General features: G+C 41.2%; 1 long non-coding RNA gene across 1 annotated transcript; it reads left to right on the plus strand.

The window, feature by feature from the left end:
• Positions 1-395: 395 nt before the first annotated feature.
• Positions 396-26,372, plus strand: LOC132330784 (uncharacterized). The gene is made up of 5 exons (XR_009487431.1): positions 396-2,628; positions 15,399-15,569; positions 15,799-15,950; positions 19,953-20,089; positions 26,201-26,372. It is a non-coding gene; the product is annotated as an uncharacterized LOC132330784 (long non-coding RNA).
• Positions 26,373-26,574: the final 202 nt, after the last annotated feature.

Here is a 26,574-nt window from a genome sequence, read left to right on the forward strand (position 1 = left end):
AACACACATGGACTGAGAAGAAAACAGCAGGAAATGTGTAACACCTCAAATATGGTTTTGAGAAGAGTGACTTAGCAGTTTTCATAGCTGTAAAGCTGGCTCACAGATACATTGAAATCTATGCAGAAATATACCTCTCTGTCTACCATCAGGATTTCAGAGCCCAAAATGAAAAGTGCAAAAGGAATGGTATGAAATCAGAGTCAGCACATGTTCTATAAGAGCAGCAAGGCTCAGAGAGCCCAACTACCATTTGTAACCAATCTTCTTCCCGTGGCTCCAACACGAAGTTACATTTGGAGTGGCAGTTTTATAGTGGGGTGGATTAGGGTGCCTAGAAACTCTTCCTCCTCCTCCCCTTCTACTGCCTCATCGTTCTCCTTCTCCTTCAGGTCACATATCTGGGGAGCACCCATGGCCCTCATCTGCTGCTGGGTAATGTTGAGCATGAGAATGTGGACTGACACACCCTCATTCCTTCTGTGTTCCTTAAGGTCCTGGTATCCCCCTTTTCATGCTTTCCCTTGCAGATTTGCTTATTTCTTAATAGTGCAACATAGTATATTGTGCATTTGCTGGAAGCCTAAAAAAGCATGACAGATTTTATCATTTGGGCTGTAGATATTCAATGCCCATTATGGGCTGACTAAATTTAGTAGAGTGGCAATTCACCAGACTACTAAATTTAGTTAGGACATCCGGTCATATCATTTTACTTAGCTTAATATTGGATATCATGAGATAGGGCCTATCTAACAGTATGACTCCAGCTTCCCCAGCTGCAGATTATATTAACACTATAGCTTTTCAAAACATTCATGCTAACTTTTTTAAAGTCTTAACATTTTTTAGTTTGTATATTTTGTTACAAGTTTATAAATATGGTCAAAATTAATTTGGTTTTCACAGTCAAGATCACTGTTAAAAAAATGATGCTTCTGTTTTCATTTAAGCAAAACCTTTCTCTTTCCTTGTTTAACTTCAGTTAGAATAGGAGGAATTTTATCATCATAACTAGTTGGACAAGGTGGAGTCCCATTTGGAGAGAAATTTTGCACAATGATTTTCATTGCCTTCATGCATTTCTCATTGCTATCAAATTTCTGTTTTGTTCCAGACAGGAAAGAAAAAAGCTTTATGAGAATCCAGACAACCTGGCCTGTGACAGCAAGGAGTACTCACTGCTGAAAATTCAAACTTGTCTTGTGTAGAGTAAATGGGAAAGAGATCTTGGTAGATTCCATGCACAACAGCTGGAGTTATGGCAATAGGATCAAATATGACTAACAGAATGGCACTTACAAGCTCATCAGCCCTGCTATAATTCTTATGTGTTATATGGCAAGAAAATTGCAGTAGCAATATTTTGGGAGTCTGTGCATTTAATATATGGAAAGAAAATTGCAGTTGCAATATTCTGGGAGTCTGTGGACTTAAACTTTTGTGGGAGGCCTTGAAAGGGAGCCAGTGTCTCTCCATCCCGAGTCAGTCATTTCCTATCCAAGTAAACTGGACTGAGATCATCTAGATTCTAGTTTTTGCTTCTAATGAGCTTTCACAGTAAAACAGGAAATAATAATCTTGAAAGGGGAAAAAATGGTCAAAAATCACTCAGAGAACATTTAAAGGTTTGTTCTGAACAAGCAGGGCTAAGAAAAAGGCCTGAGAAAAGTGTGTCCTGGGATCACTCACAGTTAAAGCACTGATTAATTAAGCAGAGGGTCATTCTTCAGAAAGACTCAAGGGCAGTTTTGGCCCCGCGGCTGTAATTTGGACACTTCTGGAGTTCTAGATACACTGAGCTATTCTGTGCAGGGCCTGTGAATATGTGCATTCTTCTGGCTGAACAATGGCATCTTTATTCAAATGGGAGCCACTAAGTAAGTGGCTGTCTCCTAATATGGGTGGTATTTCTTCCTGCTCTGCCTCAATCTCTGCTGCTTTCCCGTGGTCTTATCAGTGCTTTGTAGCACAACTTACAAAATGAAATCTATTCATAATGTTAAAACCCTCCCCCTTTTATAGACACAGGAAAAAAAACCCCAAACGCTTACATATCCTCCAATTCTATGGCAGGGTGTTTACTTTTTTAAATGCAATTCTGCTTATCTGACGCTGGTTTGGAAATTAATAAAATAGTGCCTGGCTTTTATTGTTTTGACTATGGGAAGGAAATTAATCCACAACTATTACAAGTGTTTGATCCAAATAAGCAGAGATAAAACTACGGTTTCAAGAAATGTCGTTCCCTGTTTGTCAGGTATCCTAGTGCTCCTGACATGTCTGATTTATTCCTGCCTTGTTTAGCAGCAGCACTGTCCAGGTAGCTGATGCCCATTCATCTTGCTTTGTGTAGGTATTTCTTCCGAATGGCTTTTTTTATTATGCCTTAACTACTGTTCCTTCTTACTCACTAGGTTTGGCTCTGCCAGCGGTTAGAAAAGACATTGTTTGTCTAAAGAGACAAGGGTGTGGTGAAAATACTCTGTGCCAGCCAAGTGAACCAAAACACTCTCTGAATTAGCACGCAGGCTGGAAAATAAAATTTAACTGACAGAAGACCTGGACCCCACCTGTGCTGAGAGACAGAGAGAAAAAAATCACAGGAATTGCCATGTACAGTTGGAGGTAGGTCTGGAGAGGGGGACTGTGTCCCTCAAATCCTCTCAGCAGTTCACAGCAGAGGAGGATTGATAGCATTATTGTTTCGGAAAAGCTAATGTCAATGTTTATGCAATATTAGTTGGTATTGTAAATAGTTAATTTGGTGACAGCAGGCTTGTTGTGAAACTGTACTGTAGAAATCTGTGGCTTCCCTTATCAGGGGAACTGGGCTGTGGAACCACTCACAGACCAGACCTGTCCCAAAGCTCATTGAAACTGACAATGGCTGCTGGAGTCACAGGGACTGGAGTGGTAGGGCAGGAATGTTACTTGTTTCTAGCAAAAAGCAGAGCCTAGGCATCTTTAGCTGCATGTGTCTCCAGAAATTGTGCTTCCTGGAATACTTCTGAACATCCTAGATCTGTATAATCACCAGAAGTTACTGTACAGAGTGCTGGTTTGGTATTTCATACAATTGCAATGTAATATTAAACACACAATCCCTGGAGGGGAGACCATGCTTGTCTTCCTCTTGCCTTTCTCTGTAAGAGCCCACCTGTGTGAGTGGGCAGCTTCTACCCCTCTTCCCACAGGCTTTTGCTCCACTCCACCATCCCACAAGTGCTAGGCAGACCAGCAGGCACACTGGGGGTGGCAGGGCAGCCTGGCAGCTGTGGCCCTTGGTGGACACATGACTCCTCACAAACCATGTGGCTGCCATCTAAAGCTCCACCAAAACACCTGGCAGTCTTCAGGCTGGGGACAAAATGGGAGGGAAAATGACTGCCATCATTCCTACATTCTGCCTGACCTGCTAAGCAGTGCATACTGTGAGAGAGGGCACTGGGTGGATGTGTCTCCCCACACCTGTGTGGGGAAGGAAGCCATGAGCAGAGCCTTGGAGGACTCCAGAGGACAGAAGTTTTGCATTAGCCATGAGCCAGAGGCAGTTACTCATATTTAAACAGTACCAGACTCTGGGGAAATTCAGATGCAGATCTGAAATACATGGCTTGGCAAAAGACTTTTGTTACTGTCACATGTCTGACCTCTGAAAAATAATATTAATTCAAAAGTTTCATGTGTTCAGCTGACAGTGATAGATTATTTGTGTTAAGGAGATTTTTCAAAGGCCTAAAATCAACTTAGTGATGTGTTACAATTGCTTCCTTGATGTCCTACCGAAGGCCTGAGTGCAGTAGGTTTGGGGGACTTTCAGCTGCCATGAGGCACTCATTGCACTGAGGGGTGTGGTTGTGGGCTCCCACTGAAAGGGTTGCATTTCCATAGGTAGTTCTGAAGATTCATGATCTTTCTGGACACTTAAAATACAATTATTCAGGATATTATTTCTCCTTGCTTAGTTTCCAAGCAGGCAGTTAGACTGAGCAACCACAAACATAGATCTTGTAACCAGCTTTGATGTGAAAGCAGCATTACCATAATTCTGGAGATATCTCTTTCTTTTCTGAACTATATTGGCAGCCCATGGTACCAGAATGTCAAAATTACATTCACTCTGTATTACACAGTGTATAAAAATTTGTGTTTACATTTTGTCTCCTTTGCCCTTTTCAATTTTGCTTTATTTTCTTATAGTTTTGTAACTTAAGCTGTACATATTTGGAGATGGTTTTTTTTTCCTTTCCTCATCTAGCTTTATGGCTTGTTCTGGCTGAGATGTCCTTACATGATTTGATTTTATAAGAAATATAAGCTAACACATGTAATTGTTCCACCGCGAAGCAATCTGTCTGCAGCATTGGGGAAAGATATCTATTAAAGTTTTCTTTCATGCTATTTACAGAATGTATTGCTGGCTCTACAAATGATGCAAAATATTAAGAACTGAAACAATAAGGCTTGGGCTAGTTAGCAGGGAGCTTAAATGTATGGTGGAGCCAAATACTCCTCAGAGTAATATTTCCATCAGAGACAGCATGTGCTGTAACCAGGGGAGATAAGCATTAGTGGGCAAAACTGGCTATGCCTAGAGCCAACATGCAACAGCAGCTACAAATCACACACTGCTGAGTGACACCTGAAAAAGTGAAGCCCGATTCTTCTATCAGGAGGAGCCCTTCCTGCTCTAAGTAAGGTGTGAGGCAGGAGCAGGTCATAGGGACTGCCAAAGTGTGCCAAAATGCATCTGTGCCAACAGCACAGAGCAGCTGTGACAATAGCTAGGAGGGGAGGCCAGGCTGTGCTCAGCCTCTGGAGTCCTGCCACTTGGTCCTTGTGCTGGTGGCAAGTGGCCCTCTGATAATGTAGTGTTTAAGGAAGTGTCACAGAGCCAAGTGGATTGAGAGCAGGGAATCATCATGTAGGAGCTCAGTAGCCTTTTCCATGCAAAGAAATGTGGGAGGACTTTGGTGTTTCTGAGCAGGAGAGCAGTGATGAAAACAGCCAAGAATTGTCGCTGAGGTGGAGTAGCAAAGCTTGTGTATCACAGGGCGCATTGCAGTGGTATCAGCAGTGTGGAGTCAGTGCTCCAAGTGCTGCATAGTAGGACTTATTTAAAGCAGCTATTGTAAAAGTCTTCGAGCCAGTTAATTACCAGTTTTTGTTATGTCAGGAACTCCTTGAGTTAAAGCAGAAAGAAACTATTCATGAATATGTTCCAGTTCTGTAGTTTAATGGGACAAATTAAAAAAAAAAAAGAAAAAGAGAATGAAACTGATAAAATGATTTAGTTCATGGAAAGATTGAAAAGCCTTACAAAAAAAAGCTGAAATTACATATTGTGCCCCATCTACTCTTGCATAAGCCATTGAAATTGCTCGAGACTTAGCTGGACTAATCGTCCATTGCAGTTATGCATGAGCCTTAGGGAGTGCACAAGGTGCATATAGGTCAAAGCACCAGCCTATGAAAGAGAGGGAAATTATCCAACAGCTTTTCTAAAAATGTAGATGTCCAGGTATAAAAAGCCAAGAGGCTTGGCTTGCATTTAAAAACTATTAAGAGCAAGTGAGGAATTTAATTTAATTTATTCACCAAATAGCCTCGAAGACATGCGAAAAAAGGACTGAAGTTGGCCAGGCTGGGTGGGTCTTTGAGCAACCAGCTCTTATGGAAGGTGTCCCTGCCCCTTGCAGAGGGGTTGGGACTAGATAATGTTTAAGATCCCTTCCAACCCAATTCTATGAAGAGATGCTAGGCAAGAGAAAACCTTCAATGGAAAACAAAAATCTACAGAGGACATTAAAGTAGACTCATTCCCTTCCTGCTTACATGAGTTTTTCCCTCAGCACCTCCTTGTTTGCTGTGAAGTTACTGATGGACCATGGTTATTGGAAGCAGATTTGGGCCTAGAAGTTCTATCTGATCAGAAAAAAAGTAATAATGCATGCTGCATATTGAACTGATCTGCAAATATTGGAGTAAATGCCTGTTTAGAGCCTGTCTCATACTATCAGTATTCTTCAAACATCCACTTTGCTCCTTCAGGACACCCTGAAAATCACCAACACATCTACTGAACTGAGTTTTAAAAACAACTCAGAAACAGAAACAAATAATAGTTTTTGGCTCTGCTGGCTAGAAGACTACTGTTGCCAAGGGGATTGTTCCTGCATGTGTCCTGGTTTCTTCTGTTGCAAAGAGTTTTTAGGAATTTAACCTACCTTTTGAGAGAGGAAATGAGTCCAGTTTACCAGAATACCCACCTTCCTAACTCTTACCATTCCACAACTGAGACCCCCCCAGACCTGCTCATATATTATGAAGCATCTTGGAGGAAGCTTTTATGATTTTGTGCCTATAAATGCAATAATCTTTCAGGATATGGAGAAAGTGCAGAGGATATTGAACACAGTTTGTCAGATATTTTCTCTTGGTATTACTTGTATCTTTTCATCCATGGTGAACTTCTCTGTGCTTGGCTTTTCAGAAGTCCCCAGGTCCTACAGCAAACACCTAAGGTAATGATACTTCTGTAATGTAGGGCTAACCACACTGTAGAGGTTATCAGCCTTTTAGTGCTGCTCCCTTCCCAGGGCTGATTTCTCATTTGGCATGCTACTCCTCACTTCTCCCTGCTCCTGGGGCTTTGTTCTGGGTGTAAGAGCCCCTCTGATGCATGCTGAACTTACAGGGTTCAAGACATGAGGCTTTTGCTGTGTTGTTCTTTAAAGTGCTAATTTGGTTTTACTAATATATTTTCAATGTTTGGGATTAGCAGAGCTTGTAAGAACACATCAGACCTGCCAGGTTTACAAGTCCACTCACCACTTTCACCCCCTTACATATATTTTAATATAGCTAATTAGGAGATAATGCCAGTGGAATGAAACACTGTCATAATGATCTCACACCCCTATAGAAATGGTAAGTGGAAGTGTTTATTTTCAAAGGGAAGAAACACTGATCATGTGCTTAATCCTATATTCTTAAACAAGTAAAATTCCTGTAGATTTCAGTAGAGCCTGAGGTGACAACATCCTGTTAACTGTGGTAGTGTTTCTGGATACCAAATGGTCGTAAGTGATGTAGTCATTTTCTCCAAATGATACTGGTGCAGTACTGGAACAGATGTTTCCCTTACCTTTATTAGCCTGTTGTATCTTCTAACTTGGAGGACAAATTTTGCATGTGCTTCATTGCACCAGCTTAGACAATTTTTTAAAAGATGTGCTTTAGGAAGCAGTGAGCTGTGGTTTGGATGAAGTTATGCATATTTTGAACTTACTGACAGTTCATAGTGGTGATACACAAGTCTCAGTTGCTACTGCAGGCTCCCTTTGGTACACTAAGGATCCTCTCTGTTTAAGTCAAAGATGGCCTTCCCTCTGTCCTTATGGAATTTTGGAAACAAGGGTTGTCTTAAGTTCACCTTTCAAGAGTAAACCACCTTATCTTTGTGGTGGAGTGAGGGACTACTCACAGGTAACAGGTACAAGTGCATTAGCTCTTCTGGCCTGACTGTTCCTGTTTCCCAGTAACAGAATTGAGACAGAATGTGGTGCAGCTTTACCTTTCACTCAGGCTCATCCTTGTGTTTGTATTCCCACCAGCAGTGCTGCTGGGGGCTGTGCTGAGCAAATTCTTCCCCAGATCACCTTCCAGAGAGCCTCTCTCTGCTATAAGGTAGCAGTAATGGGGTGGCTACACTCACCTTTACTGTCTCCCCCAGGGAGGCCTTCTTTCTACTGCAGCTTGGACTCACTCCAGATGCAGGGCTGTCTTACAGACAGGGGAATACTGCAGTAGAAATTGGAGGCAGCTACAGAGCTGCTTTCAGAGAAAAGCCTGACAGCGAAAGTGGTGAGGTTTACTCTGGTAAGAATTTAACTTGCACAAGTTGTCAGTGCTTCTCCAAGGAAGGTGGCCATTGGTTTTCAGAAATTACTGCTGTTTTCACTATTAATGAAGCTTCATCTTTCCATTGGATCATCTCTAACCTGCTGTAATTGTTCTGATTTTTATTTTTTACCTTGTTCACCAGTTCATGTCTAAATACAAGAAGATGTTTATATTGCATACATTCAGCTTTAATTGGCCCTTAAAAGAAGGTGTTGATTAGAATCTTCTCAACATCAACAGCTCGCTCGCACAACATTCTCTAATTACTGTTTATTAATTTAGTTCAAGTGGCATAGTTGAAAGCCCTGCTCAGATGGGAGAAGTAAATTGTCACTGGTATTGAATATGTAAATTATGTGCCATGTAAGTTTCCATGAAGAATGTTTAAAGTTAAATGTTACCCACATAAAGCCTTCCAGTTTCATCTAAGCCAGCCATATGACAGCTTTGCAAAAAGTGTCATAAGAATTTACCAGCCCTGGCAAAAAAAAGTACTTGCCTATCCTTTACTTTTTTCCTATTAACATAATCATTATGATAATAATAATTTATTTGCCCATCAAAAAAAAAAAAAAGTAATCATTCATTCTGGCTGGCTGGAGATTTGCAAAGCTGCCAATTGAATCTGAATTACATGTTGCTACAGTATAGACATTCAGCAGCCTGGATTTCTTGCCCTAGTGCAGTAACCCTCCCTTCTCTTTAATTAGCTATAAAGTCAGAATTTCTTTAACAAAGTACTCATTAAACATTGCCTTGTTACACTACTTTAAAATGCAATTAAAAGTTTTAAGAGTATGGTGTAGTTTGTGTGCCATTGTCAGCATCCATGTCACTCACTATCGGTTTCCACCCACTCACACAGATCAGAGGCCTCCTGTTAAATATAGATGGCACTTCATAGCATTTCTATATAGACTAGGGATAAAACAATATCCTGATGAGGATGACCTGACTGCACCTTATATTTCTGGGAATAAGAGAGGAATGGAAGGGAGGACATTCTAGATGAAGGAGGAGCTCAGAGTATTCGTATTCCTTCCACCTCTACAGTTCTCTCTCTGTGGCCCTTTGCGTGGGAATAACTGCACATTGTTGGTAAGTGTGCTGCTTCCAAGTCTTCCCAGACAAAGCTGCATGGGAATATTACATAGTTATTCTATTATGCATCTGAAACAAGAGAGACCAGACATTGCATTAAAAGAGAATGAAAAATATCCAATGCCTGAATGCTGCCTGGGCCTTCACCCAGTCCTCACACTCTAGCTGGCTGCTGTTACCATGAATGGCACTAATCAGTTCCAGGAAATCTCTACAACAAGCATTATGTCACATATGGTTACGTCATTCCCTCTAACCTCTAGGGCTTTCTGTTGACATCTCTGGAGCTCTTCTACTACCAAATGGTATTAGAAGAAATGCCAAGCTGTATTTTTATCCATTTCTGTCTGCCAAAAAGAATTCAAATGTTTCCCATTTGCAGGTTTCACCTGCTGGGTCGCATCTTTGCTTCTTAAAATGAGCAAACCTTTGTGAGCCTTCTCAGGGTCTCTCCAGATGTTTGCATAAAGGATGGTAAGAGCATCTGAGGGGTTATTGAGACAGAAGGGGCTAATACCTCTGAAAAATGCATTTATTCTTAATGTCTCCCAAATTGCTAATCCAGCCGGTCAGTTGTGTAACCTCTGTTATAAAGTCCACCCCAGGAAGCTGTTTCTCTCTTTCATTCTTAATTCTTTCCTAGTAGATGCTGCTTCCCAGTGTGGGCTATGTTTCTCCCTCTCATTGATTTCAAGCATTGTGCTGCTTGGCATTCCCCTTTCTCCTTGTAGGGCCATCTCTAAAGGTAGGAGCCATTTCCCTCTTGAAACAGACAGTGACACCCCATCAGCTTCTCCTTGCAACCCTCACTTACCCAGCTGCTTAGCTGAAAAAAGCAGGGCTCAGAGTCTTTCCAGATCTAATGAGCAAGATTTTTCCTTCTTGAAAACCACTGTGCTCCTTGGTTTGGGTGGTTTTTATTCTTATTATTTGTCCGGTTTATACCATCCTTCCATTCTAGGAGTTTTATTTTTGTGGCTGTTTCTGTGTTTATTCACTGCTGCAGTAGGTATCAACAACATGATTAAATTCCAGCTCTGACTGTTGCAACATAAGCGCTCTGCCTTCATTATCTGCAGTGCCTAAAACTATTTGATCTCTAATAAGTTCACCTGCAAGTGTGCCTCATTTGCATGATGAGGCTAACTGGTGCAGCCTGGGTGCATATTGGTTTGTAATTTCAGTTTCTCTTCGATCAGATGCATCAAACAGAAGGAACTATTAGAATTGCCAGCAACTGTATTTTTTAGTGTTAATCATGCCAGAATACTAGGAGTCCCAGGCAGCCTTACCAGGCTGGAGAAATCCAACAATAAAAAGCATGGGAGTGCTTCTGATGTCAGATCACATACAAAACAGTGCTGTGCTGGGGATAGTTGGTGTGGTTTGATGGCACACAGCGTTAAGATCACACCCAGCTCCTGAGCAGGTTATTCAGTAGCCTTCTTTGGTGAGCTGCACCATTGCCCCAAGCCCTCGAGGGAGCTGTGCCACCCAGCAAGGACCGCTCCCCTGGCCCATCAGGCTCACAGCTGGAGGTGTCCTTCAGCATCTCTGAGGATCTCTGCCTGAGTGTCCCCAGCTCCCATTCATCCTCTCTGGTCCTGCACTTAGATCCAGCTGACATTTATTTGGCAGTAATACCAAGGGTTTTACAGCCCAAAGTGTGTAGGAAGAGAAAATGTGTTCTCTTACATCAAGCTTTTAGGAACCTGAACCTTTCTTTGTGTCTGAAACAGAAGCAGGAGACTTCAAAGCTAAATGTAAGAAGAGAACAGCAGCTCAGTGATTGTGAGATTCATAGCAATAGTGCTGAAAACGTGTCAAGTTGCCTATTTCCTTTCTAGATCAAGCTCAGGATAGTCCTGTGTGTTTTACTGTGTTCAGCATAACTTTAAGAAATGTGATTTGTCCCATTGCAACATCCCTTAATTCTCTAATTTCAGATTTCAGCTTCTTACATTGCATTTTCATTTGAGACAACTTTTAATTGAGCTGAATGATCTCTGAGAACGTCAAAATGTCTCTCATTGTTCCGAATGGGTCCTAGACTGAGTTTGCATTTCATACACAAAACCAACTCTTTTCTTTTGCTCTTGGGCTCACACAGCAAATAAAAACTAAACCAAGCAGAAGCAAACAAAAGAGTTCTGAGAAGCTCATCAGCAGTATTTGCTTTGTACAGAACAGTAATTTTTCCCTAGCACATACTTCCAAGAATTTTTTAAAATGTCATTCATACATCATCTGCCCCAACAGACAATAGTTGTTCCAGAGAAGCTGTTGCTCTCTATTAGGTCAATGATCAGTGAACTAAACATTTTCTACTTAGGCCCTCATATGATAAAAGCCTAAGAGCTTTGAAGGAGCCATTACAGACTATTGCCTAGAAGAAATATCTATTTGAAAATTCAGCAATTATGTACTTCTATAATAGCGTGTAAAAGGAGCTCTGGACCCATTATGGGTTATTGAGTAAATAATGTATTTTTAAAAGTGTCTAAGTAATTTATATGATAGCCTGTATTGGCAGCAAAGAGTGATTGTAGACTAAACATTCTGTCTTTCTCTCTTTTTAAAAATCTCATTTAAATCCCTAAATAGCAATTAAAGAAAGAAATCCCTGATGCAGTTTCAGTATTTCTATAGTAGTCAATAGCTAATGGCTCTGACTTTGCTGCACTGAGGCTGCCATTTTGTGCTGAGACAGTTTTCTCTGATCTGACTTTCTTTTTTTGTTTTGATTGGATAAGACAGGAGGCTTCATTATCATAATATAGAAGTGTCCAGAGGCCTCCTGGAAGTCAGACTCACAGTCATCAGACCTACCCATAATCAGAAACAGCCACTAGCCAGAAGAGCCACCAGCTCTTCTCTCTCTCTCTCTCTCTGAGAGAAGACAGGAAGCTGTCAGTCCCTATTTTGGGGAAGAAATGAGTCTTGGAGAGAGAAAATACGTTGTTTGAGATCATGCAGGGAACAAAGAACCTCTGCCTCCCAAGTCCAAGTTGAGTTTCCCTGCTTTATGTGTGGACCTTCCACAGAGAGGCATAGCCTGAGCTTCTTGTTGCTGTGCATCTTGAGTGCTAATGCAAACTGCTCCTCTGTCAGGTGACCTCAATAGTCTTGCTTCAGACCAGTGCATTCAGCCCTCTCCGGCACACATCCTGCTCAAAGCAGGTAGGAAAACCCTGCAGTTCAAAAAAATTACATTGTAGCAACAATGCACTATGAAACATGAAGGAAACAAACTTGTTTTCCTCTTGTAAGCATGGAGTAAGTTTCCTTAGTCTTCCCATTTATTTATCATACTACTTCTCGCCATAGCAGGAACATAGTATAGTCACCTCTTTAATAATTTTCTGTCAAAATTTGAAATAATAAGTGGAAACAGTTTTGTTTTTTTTAAGAAACACTGGTGCTTGAGCTGCTCTTAATTTTGGACATTATCTTGGGATCTCCAAATATCTGTCAGACCAAGCAGCTTTCAGTGCCCCAGGAACAGTACTGGACCTCTGTACTACGTGTACCTTACAATATTGCAAGGGGCCTGACTTGAGGCAACAAAAGTAAAACAATTTTCTGCCGATGATGATGCTCCATCTTAACTCTTTTTGATGGTACTTTATCTGGCATAATTTTGACACAAAGTGTCTTTGGTGCTCTGGAACCTGCAGGTCCAGACCTGTGTTGTAACTCATTTTGTACATGAAACACCTTACCAGCCAGCAGGAAGCAAGCATCTGTTTCCCATGTCTGCCAGGAGTTCTGATTTCCCTCTTCAGAGGCTGTGTAATGCCTGCTCCTTCATATGTGTGTTCAGAGCATATTGTGCTCTTCCCAAAGCTAGCTATGCTCTTCAGTCATATCTCAAGAACATCACCTTTAGACGTGAATTTGACTACATCTGTTTAATTCCTCATTGTTTAAGGAAAGTGGTTCTGATGCAATGAATAAAATGTGGTGTTCTAGCTGCCTTCTGGGAGATGTCAAGGGATAGGTCTCTGTAGCGAGGCTGCTGGCATGTGAGAATTTGTTTTTCATGGGTTTGGAAAGACACAAAGAAGAAAAGAAATGCAAGGGTAATGAGCACATAGTTCAGAAGACAAAAAAGAGAGGGAATGACTTAATGTAGAAATGGTAAGGTAGTATGGAGAAAGTCCACCTTGTAAAGTAAAAAATGTAAAGAAAAAGTATAAAATAAAAAATGGTGAAGGACTGATAACAGACAGAAATAAATGAAGAAACAAGGTGAAAGGTGTAAATACATGTAAGTTGAATTCGAGCAAAACATAAAATGCCTGAAAATGCCATCCGTCTCTCTCACAGTTTCTCTTCCATCAGATGCATCAGATACAACAGTTAGACTGTATTTGTCACTTAGGAAAGGAGAGTTATTTGTTGGGATAATTGACTGGAGTGATGATGAAGTACCTATCACTGGAGTATTTCTATGACAGAGTAGTCAAAAATCTGGAGAATGCTGCCAGCTATTGGATGAACCCTTTCAGTTCTATTTTCTATGATCTCAGCATCCCATAATGCCTGAGTGGGAGCAGTACCTCAGTTATGTGATCATGAAAAACCTGTTTCTCACCTGGTCACCTCCTCACCAAAATTCTCTATGATCTCAAAGAGTAAGCAAGGCACCAATTTGGAAATCAGGTCTATGAGGAAAATTAATATAGAGGGGAAATAAAAGGAAAAGGAACTGATTGATCTGCAGACAACATTTTCTTCTTACCTATGGACCCAATGCCACAAAACTTGCAATTTCCTCCTCATACTGAACAGCCTCATTCTGCAACAAATACCTAATTTGGCTTAGATACAAACCCAAAGCCCTCACAACTTGAGTTAAAAGAGCTTGGGGTCTTTCTTCCAAGAGCAGAGTTATTAATTGAGCTACTGTGCTTCAACTCTAAATAATTCTGTTCTCCCATTCAAGGAAAATTCCTTCTTATTTCAACCAAAGTCACACTTCTTAAGTGATCTGGGATTATTCTAGACTGGTGATTATTTTTATGCAAGCCACCAGTTACCATCACCCTATAAAACAAAGTACAAAACAGGCTTTTAAAAGTAAAGTCTGGAGAGGCATCACATTGAGATGAAACAAACTTTCATTCTCCCATCATGTGGAGTTTCTTGCCAACAGGACCTAGGTCTTGCCAACAGGACCTAGCAAAGCCAAGTATGCTAATGTCAGTGGTCCTCCCTTGCAGGCAGGAGACTTGGATTGCTCCAGTACATATACACAAATACTGTATAGGAAGGCACAGGCCTTTAAAGTGACCACTCCTTCCCACACAAATCTGCCCTGTGTTCTTTACACTCTGGGCCACTGAGTACGAGGCTGGTAATTGGAGGAAACTGCTTTTTTTTCTCCTGAAAATACTTTAGAGACATTAGATTCATTATTTGAGGGTGTGTATGAGATTCTGGAAGTAGAATTTGTTTGCTATGCTGTGAGATCTTTGATAGGATATTGACTCACTCACTGGCACCTGAGATAGGCTTGGGGCATTCAACAAGTTTTCAACAATCCAGTTTGAGAGAGTAAACAGAATTATAGCTCACTCAGGTTTGTCCTAATTTTACTAATTTCACAATTTCTAATTGCCTAAACATATGCAGCCAAGTATGCAGGTGGGGACTGGGATGATGTACAAGGACACTCAGGCTCCATGGGCAGCTAATTGGTGGACTAAGCAATAGGGCACTTGGAAAGGCTGGTATTTTTTCAGAACATTCTAGGATAAAATCCCCTCCCCACTTAAACTGAGGCAATCAAGAGAGGAAAGATTTTAGCTATAGATTCTGTTGGAACCAGAAAAAGAGATGAAACTATCTGATGCAGAAAATATCCAGGATGAAGGTGGTTGTTGTGGGCAAGATTCGTTACTTATTTGTCTTGGACGCAGGAAAAAAGATAGAATGTCTCAAGACCATAGAACTCCTGATAAATGTGGTGATAGCAAAAGGGTTTTGGTCAGGGCTAAATGCAAGACAAGCAATGGTTAACAGTTCCAGATAATAGTTGGGCAAATAAGAAGTAATTTGGTGTGAACACTGTTATTGTTAGCAAATGCTAAGCTGTAATGTTTTCAGTGATATTTTATATTTTGTTTTAGAAAATAGATCTGTTTTCTCTATGTATAGAAGAACTCTTGAGCCCCAAGTTAAAGTATGCTATGGTAAAGTGACACCAGCTGAGGTACTGGCCTGGCTGTTTATGTGGGTACTTTCTCATGAAATAATATTGCTGTCCTTATTTGTTAAGGGAATGCTGCTGTTGACTTATTTTTTACGATCAAAATAGAAAGAGGAGTAGGAGGGAAAAGTCTACACTGGGATTTGCTCTGCAGTGTTCTTTATCTCTGTTACAGCATCTGCACTATGAAATTCACCCTGTATGAATGGACACTCAGATGTCTTCACTTCAAGCAGAGAAGACACAACTCTCAGGCTGAATTAGGCCATTTGGAGAGGCTTACCAAAATGTCCATGGGTTACAGACACAAAACTTTTATTTCACAATGGTCTGGACTGAGCACTTGGTGAGCAAGTAAAATTTTACTTTTTTCTCTTTTGAAAAGTAGAATAAACCAAAGAAGTTGGTCACATATTTGGACTTGGACTTCCCAGCAAAGGTTTGTAAAATCCTCTAAAAAGTCAGAATATTTATCATAAAATATTTTCTAGCAAAAAACAAATACAAGAGGGATTTAATAATGTTGGGATGAAGTTTTCTGTTAATGACTTAATTTTCTTCTTCCTCCTGTTTAGGCAGTAACATGCGAACTCTGACCACATCACCGGTGTGAAATTGCTGATTAACCTTTTGACTCTGACAATTGGGACTTCTCTCAACACCAACTGGTAACGCAGAAGACCATTAGTAGTTAATATTGGGACATCCCGGCTCCAGATGTCAAAAGGTTAATGAAAAATCAAGTATCTTGCTTTTGCTGGGGAACTTGGAAACCTTCCCCCCAAAAGAGTTCATTTTTTCTGATAAATAAGCCAGACTGCTTGAGCTGAGAAAGACGGGTGTTTTGCTAATGTGTACAGCTGTTAATTGAAAAAGATTTGGGTATGCTTGTTCTTCTGGATGTAGATAAAAGAGAGATTTGTTGGCAAACTTAGTTAGTCTTGAACACCCCTTTGTTCAAATACACTACATAATAATAACGCTTTTTTCTTTCTGTAACAGCCATGGAGGGATTTTGAGTGGAATACTCATTTTCTTTAAGTCATATCTGCCAGTAATCATTCCTGGCTTAAGACCAGCTGCCATTTACGTGTTTTGTGAAAATATAACAGTTTTACACTCAAAACTATTTTCTTTTTAGGTAAAAGCTTCAGCACAAGCTGGTTCCTCATATCTACCATAAATGCTATTTATCACAGATTTTGGTCTTTAAAACAGAAAGATAATGTTAAAACATTTTGATTACCCTTTCCTTGCTGCTATCATTCACAACCCATCTTTTCTAATTATGGTATTAGGACATTTACATAACCGGGAAAAGGGTCCTTTAACTACATTTCTATTATGTTTGGCACTTCTGTGAAAGGATATTATATTCATGTGCATTAGAGATTGCTTATAAAAGATCAAGACAATAATAGCAGATCAGACGATAAAGGTTCCCTTTTCTCCTCCCAGACAGGCTGTCTCTGACAGAAGAATACAGTTCATCAAAAGTGTCTGCAGGTTGTCAAACTCAGTGAGATTTGGGGACACTCAGAGGCTGTCATGGCCAACAAGAAGATTTTCTGTAGGGTTCTGCCATCATTCACCCTCAGGAAATAATCACTCACTACATTCTGCATGCTCTCATGATAGAGCTCTATTTGAGAGAAAAGAGCCATTTTATCAAAGGACAATATATCCCTTCTCTTGGTCCATGTAGCTTCCATTATCAGACCATAATAAATCATATTTATGTTCTCAGTTAATAAGACTGATTACAATGCAGGTTACAGGCATGGGAAAAGAAAATCAGGTGAAAAGATGTTTTAATGAAAATATGATAAGCAAACAGCTTCTTGTGAACATTTCAGGCTGTTATTTGTAATGATCACAGGCAATTTTTGATACATCTTCTTTAGCAATGGTTTAAGCTGCATAAATTGGCTTGCCACTTTATACGTTGAAATAGGAAGAATCCCAGTGTCCTTCTTATGTTGTCTAGAATCATTATATACATTATAAGCATAAAATGAGTTTAATGTATGTGCTTTGAAAAGAAGGGGAAAACAGAAAATCAGGGAAGACTGATTTTAATGCTGCTCAGAATGATTTTGAAATTTTCTACTCATCTTTGTTACTAACGGTGCATTTTCCATGAAATTTAGGAATGACATGTACTGCTTTCATCTCCTTAAAATTAATATACTGTGCTCTCTGTTTTTCTCAATTTCTTCAAAGTTCTTCTTAGAGCACTGTGCAAAGAGACAGAGAGAAATTCTCCACTCAAAGTGTAAGCATGTCTGCTGTTAATGCTGAGGGGAGTTAAGTGTCTGCTTCTACAGGAGAATACACCCCTGAAGTGTTCCTGAAGGGCACCCTTTTAAGATGGTGCAAGAATGTTTAACTTTGGCACATGTGATGCACTCAAGGGCCAACCTCCACAGACTTTTTTTTAAGTGATTAAGGCAGTTTTTTATTAGGGTAAATATTATGATACAATTTCAGCATATAAGTGTATGGAGGGAAGTGGACTGTCTTGCTGTCATCTTGCGAAAAGTCTTATTTTGCTATTATGTTCAGTATCATACTTTCAAAACCAAGTTAGAAATTTAAGGAATAATTTCCTCCTGCCAATACATAATTTTGACTGGGTCTCAGAAATTTACAGCACTTGTAAAGAAATGGTGACAAAGACTCCTTGGTGTTGTGTCTGCACAACCTATTCTGCTCTCTGGTATTTCCCTAAAATAATTCTTAAACAAATTTTAGAGCTTTGTATTTGTCCTGGCCCGGGAGAATGGACATAAAGTTACCTTAACCCTTTTAGGACACGTCAAAAGAGCAGTGCTCATATAAGAAACAGCAGACTGCTCTTCAAAGGCAATATCCTGATATGACAACAGAGGTAGATAATGTACTTCATGATGGAACTGCTTGATACAGAGAAAAACACGTTGTAACTGCCTTCACTGTGAAAGGGGTTTAAAAACGCTGCCTGCCAACTCCACAAAAACCAGAGCTGCTATTTCGGTTAAAGGCCAGTGGATTGTATTTTTCACGTCAGTTTTCACTAACCTCAAACATCACTGTTATGACAGACTGTCATCCAACCAAACCAGCATTCTGTTGCCATTCAAGCAAGCAGGAAAAAAGCAAAGATGAAGGAAACTTAAAAGTCCAAGTAGTAATTGGGGAGTGCATGTGAGTGAACTACTTTTGTGTAACAATACTGATTACTGAAAATGAAAATGAAAATAAACAAAAAGCAGTGCTTTCTGAGCCAGTGGTGTTTCTTGGCTGGCAATTTCTCTTTGTCCTATTTCATGACACCAGGCTCAATGGTTGAAGGGGTGTTCTGGGCCAGATGTCAATCACAATGTCTGACATAAACAAAAATAGCTAAAAAGGCATGCCAGCATCTTCCTTTTGTTTTGCCATTAGCTTCATTTTTCTTTTCATAGGCTGACAAAAAATTACTGCCTCCAAGTGAATTCAGTAATGTCACTATATATCTAATATCTAGGAGACCTTTTGTTTTAGCTTTACTGGGCTTAACCACAAAAGACACTTGACATTGACAAAGAATCTGTCAAACATACAATGATCAGTGCAATGAAACCTCTCATGACAGAAGGGCACAATTCTGCCTCCCCCATGCCTCCAGCAGCAGCCTGTCTGAGCAAAATATGCTGGAGCACATGTAGCAGCTGAACCATTACAGAGCAGACCAGAAGCTGAGATGTGTCTTGTTTAAATTGTCATAGCATATTAGTATAATTAAAACTGCCAAAAGAGTAGAAAAGATAGATGGAAATGTTACATTACTTGTTTCTAGAGATTAACCCCCAGCCAGAACTGAAATAGAGAGACATGTTTTGGACTTCTTAGAGCTCTGATATGGAATAAAACAAGCCCAAGAGTACATCTCTCAAAGTGCGAGACATGAAGTCATAGTTCCTATATTTACACCAAAAAAAGCAGAAATAGTGTTTCAGACAGACTCTCTGTTTCCTCTGTGATTACAGCTCCCGTTGTGGCTGTGCTCTGTAGAGCAGTTGTATCATCTCTCAGCTAATTCCTTTCCACTCCCCTCTGCCTTTGTGCCTGCAAGGTCTTGACACCCCTTGGGCTTGCTGATGAGCCAATGTCACCCCTCTAGGCCCTGTCCCCACCTGTGGCCTTGGCTGGTGCTCGGGGTGCCCAGCCCCGCAGCAGTACCTGTAACCATGGTCCAGGCTCTGGGCCTCAGCAATGCCCAGCAGCAACAGTCAGGAACTCATCCTGCACAGGTTTCATCCTTTGGGCATGCCTGTCACTGGGGAGGAGAAACAAATATCTACTGGAGGCAGGCACATATAGACCAGCCCTGAGATTGCTCTTGAATCCAGTTCCCTCATGCACAAGAGAGTCAGAAAGGGCAGACTTAGACTGCTTTGCCTAAGCTGTTTCTGCTTCTCATTGCAAGGGAAGATGTTTGAACAATGGCTTCAATTTAAAATCTGACCTTTCAAATGCCAAGCTTTATGCTTGTTTCTGTGTTGAATGTATAGATAAAACATATGGCTTTCTAAAATTGACCCTGACAATAAGGTTCTCTTCATCAATGAGATGTTTTCCTTCCCATGCATCGTTACCTCTCATAACTATTCAGGACAAACTAGTTATGATCCCAATTTATAATTATGCCCTGAGTTATATCTGGTGGTGAGAAAATTATTTAAAACCTTCTTATGTGTTCATTCAGTTGTAGATGTTGAAACTCGATTTATCCAGAAGCTGGGGAGGCCCTGAACAGTGTCCACCCGTTCTGAAAGAGAGAATTAGCAGCACAACAGCCCTCTAACAAAAATGGTACATTCAAGGGGAAGCTTCAGGAATCAGGTAGGACTCATGTTTATTTCTTCTAGTATTAATGAACTTCAGAGCTTTGCCTCATTTGCTAACTTGCTTTAAGGAGAGAGATGTTAAATGTGAGCCTTTAATTTTAAATTCCTCCATATTTCCCCAATTTCCAAAATTTAAATCCTAGTTAATGATTTCTCCATATAGGGCCTGTAGATGTGCAATACTGGTAAAAAATATGTTATCTGCATTTAGTGTTGGCTTTTGGAACCCTCACCGCCAAGTCACCTCTCTACTGCATCTCACCTCACATGCATTTCTGTGGAGTGCCAGAAGAGGAATGGAAAATAGCCATGAAGTAAAAGCAGATTCTGCTCCCATTAAAGGCAATGAAAACTGTGCTTTTACTTCTAGTTACTCATAATAGCGGAGAAAAATGAAGTGGAAACAAGCACAACAAAACACCTCTGCCAGCTATCTACAAGCTAACCGTGGCTTCCACTAATGAGGTGCTCTGGCATTTTAAGAAAGACGGCTTCTTCCAGAAATGGAAAAAATACACTGAGTTTTTCCTTCAGTTCTGAAAGGCTAGTGAAAGAATAACAAATTGTATTTCAAAAAAGGGATGACAGTCAAACTTTTAATGCTGTCTGTGCTATTAAATACCTAAGGATGCCCATACAATTGCTTGTAAATTAAATGCTTTTACATACATATTTGGCAGCTTATTAAATATTGATACTTACATACATTACCTAATTATTGACTGCAGTTACAGGGTCCTTTAAATGACCATAAAATTTTTGAGAAAGTTAGTAATTTCAAATTACAATAATGGAGTAATTTTCAGGTCAAATTTTCTAGACAAGTCTATAACATGGACAATCACATAGTATATTAAACAGAACAGTACAGTTTGTGGAGAAGATAATTCTCCAGATCATGAGATAGCACCAGATTTCACATTATGATTTCCAGATGTCTTTGTGAGCTTAATGCATACAGCATTGGTTTAAGTCTAATCTGCATGGCAGAAATGCAAGTTGTTCCAATTTTCTCCTCTCTGGGGCTGTGTGGAGAAACAGGAGGGCATTGTTCTGCTGCTTTGGAGAGAGCAGTTTACCTAAAGGACAGGGGAAAGTCACACCTAGCAGTGTCCACAACCTCATCTGGCTGCAGAATGCTGGCAAATCTGCCCCTACCCTTTATCTTCCCACCTCAGCAGCCCTTTTTCTGCATGCTTGTCTCCTCACAGTGTCTCAGTCACCCCAAGACACTGGACAGAGTTCGCCTCCCTGTCCTGTCCCCTGCCCTAACCATTGGAAGCATCAACATCCTCTTTTGTTTAGAATGCTGAAAATATCCGAGTTACAGCAGCCTGTCACAGCTGTCAGTCTGTGACAGTCTGGTTGGATTATTCTAAGCAGTGTGTGTTGATTCACTTGAAGGGAGAGAGAGGGTGGAATTTGCCAAACTGAACATCATATATACTAACTAGAAGCTCCTGGAGTGAGTGTCTGTGCAACCAGAAGGCAGCTTCCCAGCTGTTTCCAGGGTGCAGCTTTGGAAACAAAGTTCCCTGAAGATCCACTGTAAAACAATGTATTGCATCAGTTTCCTGGACCAGGGACTAGGTGAAGTCACGGTACATCGGTGGCAGCCTGGGGGATTTACAGTGCTTTGCACGGCAGCTCAGCCTCCTCCTGTGCTCAGAGGGGCACAGATGTCCAGAAGTTTCTGGTGGGTCACACAAAGCTATAAACATGAAATAGTATTTCCTCTGTTACATTCCTGCTGGAGAGCATTTTACTGGTACAGCTAGGTGGGCTAGATAGCAGTGCAAGGAAATGACAGGACATTTGCTTTGAAATTCTTGCACTGTTGGGCTGGGAAGTGAAAAAGAGCTCTGCAAACAGAACAGGTGTCTGACATGACAGTGCAATAGGAAAGAAAGGCTCAAGGCTACTTTTTCTCTATGGAAATCTCTACCAAAAATTGCCAGTTTGGGGCTTTATTAATTTCTCTCTGGAATCAAATATGCAGTGTGAATTTACAGAGTGTGAGGAAGGAGTATTTTGGCTCCTTCAATCCTGTGTACAATACCTCCCAGGGTTTCAGTGAGGATTTTAGCATCTCTTGCAGTCTTCAAATGTTATGCTGTGCAAGGATGTGCTTATACATAATTTTGTAATTGAAATGGCATGTTTACTGTTCTATTTCATGCTTGATTGTGTTTTTTAAACACCTTTACTCATGCTGTTAGAAGTGGGATTATAATTAAAATGTCCTGTTGAACACCTTGTTCAGTTCAATGAAGGCATAATAGAAGTATAAATACTTGTTCTCGTTGGCTCTGTGATGTCAGCACAACAAATGCAGTAAATGTCATAAAACAAATCTCTTTCACCAAAGCATCTGTCAGAAGGGAAGGGAAAATAGAATCTGTGACCGGGCAAAGAGGGGCCCTCCCCTTTGGAAAAAGGAAATACCTGGAGATGTTATCTGTGATATAGATATGTTAACTAAGACATGGAATGATTGATTGATTGATTGAGCCAGTTATGAAGCAAAAAAAAAAAAAAAAAAATCAGAGGGGAATTTGTTCCTCTACTCACAGTCCTTTGGCCTGAAGACTAAGTAGCACTTTCTCCTACACTTGCCATTGGGAAATGCTGAATCTGCCTGTGAAGTTTTAAGGAGCAACTTATATTTCTTAATATTCCTGTTTCCTTAAAATATATACAGACATGCAGTCTTCAGGTCTTGATGGTGGAGTGGGACCACAACATAATGTCCAAACATTTCTAAGTCTCCATCCAGTGGCTTCAGAACTTTCACATAGCAATAATGGTTTCATTTTCCTAGAGTTTCTCTTGCAGTCTAAGTTACCATCAATGATGTGATGTCTAACCTTTCTGGCAGGCACATGTTCAGTCTTAAGGAGCTTTAAATTACTTCACAGCTTGAAAATCCATGTAAGAAGGGATGTTCCAAAATTTAGCCTAATTGATGCTTTCTTGGGCAATTTACTTGGATACCTTGGCTCAGTTTCCTCCTCTGAAAAATGGGGAGAACGATGTCTGTGTTCCTTGTGTTCTTTGATGTAATAATATTTTTACTATACTAAATACTAGGCTCAACACTGCACAAAGCCCATGAAGTTTTGGGTTTGTGTCCTTTCAAAAAGGACACAAGAGGGATCTCAAAACCAATCCCAGGATATGTAATATTTCTGTGCCAGAGCAGGACTTGCCAGTCAGTAGCTCTCCTATAGGAAAAGCCCACGTGATCTTTATGAAGCAGGCAAATAAGCCGACCCAATGGGCGTGGGAATTGCCTTCTGTATAATTTCCAACTACTTCAAGCTTAGCAGAAGTTGGGTGGGCAGAGGGTTCACAGAATTTAGTCTTTAGAATGAAAATGGTGAGCAAGTGACAAAGTAGGGGTTTTTTTCCCCTGGGATGAGAGAGGCAGGTGGGTATTTAGGACAGGACAGGACAGTCCAGACTAGAAAAAGATTCAGCAGCATCAAGGATAAGGCTACAGAACACAGAACATGCAGGACAAAATGGACAAGAATGTTGTCAAGTAGGATTCCAACAAAACTTAGTGTATTTGTTTGAATGTCTCATTATATGTACAGGTGCAGCTCTACACACCCACACATGCTGCATTTATTTCAGTGTGTGATCATATAAATGCCTGCAGGTGTGATACAGAAGAGATACCCATGCTGAGGCATGAATATGGAGTTCCACATCTGTATTGGCTGCCTGGCTCACACAATGAACTAGTGCAGTCAGTGGTTCTATTTCCACCTCCTGTATGCACTTCAGAATTAAAAGCAAAGAAAAGTCCATCCTGGTAACTACTTAACAGGATGTTATGGCATAGAACTAAAATATGTGTATGGGACAGTCATGATTACCTCACTGTGTTGCACATTATATACAAAATTAGGATGAAACTAATTTCAGATAAAAATGGCCACATCAATTAAATGTATAGTAATAAATCTGTGGCGTTGGAATTTAATGTGTCTTTTGGGACACCTAAAACTTCAGCTGGGCTTCAGTGCAGTGGCTGGTTTCTCACTTCTGGCACACACAGAGATGGCTCCTTTTCTATAATACTGTCAGATAGTCCATAATACATGAGGTGAAAATCGTGGCTGCTGCAAAACCATGCTTCTGAATCCACTGACTTGCTTACATGTAAAAAAGTCTCAGACATGGCATTACAATTATGCAGCTGGTTTCATTATAACAAAAACATGATGCTAACTACTTGACTACAAACACCCTCCTTTCAGTGTCAAAAATGTAAAACAGCTAAGGGATATAAACTGGGGGCAACCTTTTGCATGTAATTGCCTCCTGCACAGATTCAAGGTTGTCAAAGTTTCCTACCTTTTATAAGACCTTTAGTGATAACTTTTGTTTCCCAAAGAGAAAAATAAACCTACCAAAGCTCCTTTGAACATTTCAGCAGCCTTTCATAGTGTTAGCTGTGATAGTAATGGTGTCACCTTCCTAATAAGGATGTATACAAACTGTGTTTTAGGAGTCCCTGCTGCTTTCTTTGTGGAAATGATCTCAGATGCTTTGGGATTATTTGGCAGTAACTTCTTTTTGCACCATGATTTCACAGAGATCTTCTCTTCAGCATATTCCTTTGAAGATCTAGGGAGAAAATGTGGTGCTTGAGCATTCAGTGAAACCTGGTTTGCATCTCCATCTAGCTAAAATCTGGGCTGTCCTGTGACAGAAAATGTGAAAGGACCATAGTGCCCAAAATTCAGCAGAAATGTTACATAGTGTTGCCCAGGCAAAGGAATAATGAGAATATGGTCAATTGAGATTTCATAGGAAGCAAAGGAGGAAAGAAAGCACAATTTTTTTCAGGACTGAATGTCATTGCTTTGCCCAGAGGGACCCCTATAACTGCCATCCACAGCTCACAATAGCAAGTGTACTCTGTGCAGTGGCATGGGCAAAGGGAACACAAGTGGCTGGGGCAGTGGTTGAAATAACACTGTGCTAATGAAGAGTTTTGTCCAGGCAAATTTAACTCCCTCAGAATTAGCCTGGGTATCTCTCCATGACACATTTGTTTTAGAGTCACAGCATGTTGCAATTTTTAGGCTCTGGCAGGCTCCTACGTAGGAACTGTGTCCAAGGGCCTTTATTTCATCTGCTCCAATTGGGAAGAGCATGGCAATTTCTTTTGGTTGAGACTTTGCTATAACGATCTGAGCTTTAGTCACTGTGAGATTGGCCCTCTCTAAAGCATTCACTTGGTGCTACAACCAGAGACAACTGAGCTCCAAAAGCGAGTGCAGGCTGTGTCTGCTTATTAAGTAAAGGAGCATGTGGAGAGCCCATTACTCAGTAATTGGTGCTTGCTGCCAGTTAGCATTCACCAGGACTTCCAGGATTTGTATAGACCTTACAGCCCAGAATGGCCTGGGATTGTTCTTGCCTTATTTGCTTCCACTATAATCAGCTGGTGGCTCCCTGCTTTGCAGAGCTACCAAAACCGGCTTGATCAGACTGAAAGGCACCTGGAATACAGGATGTCCCCAAGGAATTCATCCAGAGGGACATACAGGTCTGAGAGATTTTGTGGCTAAGATTGTGTTCCAGTTTTATGAGCTTGCAGGATTCTTTCCCTGCCACAGAAGAGGTAAATGATGACTGGGACTTGGGGTAGGTGATATAAATGCCTGCCTGATTGTGTAAAACACTGAATAGGTCTTTAAAGATGAGGCCCTCAAGTGTCATGCAACTCTTTAGGTGAGACAAACTGCACTTCAGTATGGGCAGACTTGAGACAGTGTGGTAAGTCTTTACAGAAAAGCCTATAGAGACATTTGACAAAAACACAGCTCTGTGGGGTACATGGCACTTGCAGCTTTGCCGTGGGGAAACCTTCTGTTGGCAATGTCCCAACTGCTGCTGCTGCTCCCAAGGAGGCGGCTTGGTGAGGTTTTGGATAGGTGTTCGCAGCCCCTGGCAGGGCTGGCGGGCTCCAGCAGCCCACTCTGCTGCCCAGGAGCAGGTGGGCTCCAGGAATGCAGGGGAAGAAAGGGGCTCTTTCATATTCCCTGCACTATTGCATTTATTTATTTGTTTGTTTGTTTGTTTACAGCATAGGCAGCGTTAGCCCCAGAGGCTGACAAGGCGGTCGAATGTACGCAGACAAGCTGCTCTCCCCAAGCAGGCGGGCTCTGCCAGCATCTGAGAAGTGAAAACCTGCCTGCGCCGCAGGTGAGAAAGCAAATAACGCAGGGTGCCGCCGCGGGAGTACCGCCCGCCAGCGGCCCGAGGCCCGGGGCCGGGCCCGAGCCCCCGGGGCCGGGCCCATCGCGGCGGCCCCGCCATCGGCGGCCCCTCGCGCCGTTCGCCGCAGCGTCCGCCAGGTGGCGCCCTTGCTCGCCGAGTGGCGTGAGGGCGGGCGGGCCCTGGAAACGCACGGCGCCCACCCCCTGCCCGCCCTGCAATTTCGGCAGCATTACAACCGAA

Source organism: Haemorhous mexicanus, chromosome 9, assembly GCF_027477595.1.
Source record: "Haemorhous mexicanus isolate bHaeMex1 chromosome 9, bHaeMex1.pri, whole genome shotgun sequence".
Taxonomy (NCBI): Eukaryota; Metazoa; Chordata; class Aves; order Passeriformes; family Fringillidae; genus Haemorhous; species Haemorhous mexicanus.